Source organism: Jaculus jaculus (genome assembly GCF_020740685.1).
Source record: "Jaculus jaculus isolate mJacJac1 chromosome Y unlocalized genomic scaffold, mJacJac1.mat.Y.cur SUPER_Y_unloc_4, whole genome shotgun sequence".
Lineage (NCBI taxonomy): Eukaryota > Metazoa > Chordata > Mammalia > Rodentia > Dipodidae > Jaculus > Jaculus jaculus.
Genome location: NW_025423389.1, coordinates 141,625 through 143,651, shown reverse-complemented (window position 1 = coordinate 143,651; position 2,027 = coordinate 141,625).

The following is a 2,027-nucleotide window of genomic DNA, read 5'->3' as shown; positions in this document are numbered from 1 at the left end:
TCATCCTCTAGTACTAACTGGATTTCCCAGCATCCTTTTTAACATCAACCATCCAAGTTGTAGCTTTTTCACACCAGCACCAACTTCAGACTTTGATATCATTGCTATAGTATTTTATAACCAGCTCCTCAGCTCCCAGAATTGACCCCAGGTCTTGGTTTCCCCTGTAACATAAAACAGAAGATGTATGTACCAGAGTTTGTCCATGTTCCCTAGACCATGTCAAAGTTAGTAATATCTGATAAGCATATCAATGAGACTCATCTTTTCTAAGCAATGCCATGGATTAGGGAAGTCACATTGACAAGTCTCAGGTAATAAAATGACACAGAAATTGCAGTGGACACCTACTCCATTGTCCATTGTGGAACTCAGAACACATGAGTGAGGAAGTATTATGGTCCTTGACATTTCAGGTGTGTTTTTTAAATGCAGATCAAATTAAGCTTTCATGTCCTTACATCCCTCTCTTCACAGTAAATTAATTTGGGAATTAAAGGAAGTTAAAGCAGCCACCAACACCATCATACAAAAAAGGATGTATTGACAGAACATGAAGCACACCATGACCAATTGGATTGTTCCACATCTTCCACAAATGGGCCTTAACTGCATCCTCCTACCCATATTTGCTACATAAAGAGAGCTGCACTGCGCTTCCTCAGAAGAGTGGAGACAGGCAACAGGAGAATGAACATTCTACTGCTGGCTGAAGCTCTCAGCTGCCTGGTTTGTGCTCAACAGCAACCCTTGAAGGTACCATGTCTAACATGAGCTATAGGCGTAGAGCTGATGATGGCTCTGGGTGGGCCACTCTTCTACATGGGCCTCAGTGTCATTAGATAAGGTCATTGTGTCACTTGACTCTCCTTTATTAAGCCATCCTGTCTCAGTACTTTTAGTATTTACTACTTTATATTTTCTTTGCTTTGAGGATGGTGAGCAGTATATTTTTGTATGAAACATACTTGCACATTTTCTATTACTATTTTACATTTATAAGAGTGTTTTAAATGTAATTTCATACTGAAAATATCACAATATCAGTGTAGATATAAGGCACTGTATTTACTTTTTGCTTTTGCTGTTCTTTGGTAGGGTCTCAGTGTAGCCCAGGCTGACCTGGAGTTCATATGTACTCTTAGGCTTACCTTGAACTCAGGGAGAACTTTTCTATCTCTGCCTTCAGAATTCTGGCATCAAATGGGGTGTGCCACCCTGCCTACTAAGGCACAGTGTTTCTTACATATAGAGGAACATATCAAGTGAAATGGCTCTTCCATCTTTACAGAATTCTGAATGGATTTCCAAAAAAATACATCATCTAACCAAGTCTGATGCATGAAAGTTGGGTTTGGACTGCATTTGTCCGTTTGTAGTTATTCTCCTGTGGAAACTAGATAGGCTGTATCAGTCATAATGCTGCAATTCATTTCTCTCCTTCCTAAAGTCAGCTTCAATTTAAATTCCATATTTTTCTTCCACATGTGGATCATTCTCTTGACAGTTCTTTTCAGAAGAGTCAGGCATAACATATTAAAGATAAGTATCTGCCGTCAAAATGAGATTTGCTTTCAGCCATGTTTTGATGATTTTTACTATTTTTACCTTGTGGTTTATTAGGTACACCATCCCATGACATCTGGTTGTAGTTACAGTTGTGTTTGGGGCTCTTCAAAGAATAAGATGAGAAAATACAGTCTGTACATTGAATTAATGTTTCTCAATTCTTATATGCATGTCATAATACAAAGTTAAAGATGTTAAGGGGTACATATACTTGGCATGTGAGAGATCATATCAGAACTTGTTCTTAAAACATAACTATAAGGATATTGCTGAGTTTTCACATGGCTGCTTTCACTTGGCAAAATTGAATCTATTCTCATATTGATAATACTATCTGGTGCTCATAGGATTGAACCATGTTCTAAATTTATATAATGGATGTAATCCTTCAGATTTAGTTATAACTTCTCTCAAACAGATCAGATGTTTTTCACAGTTTTTCTGTTAGGAAAATCAGG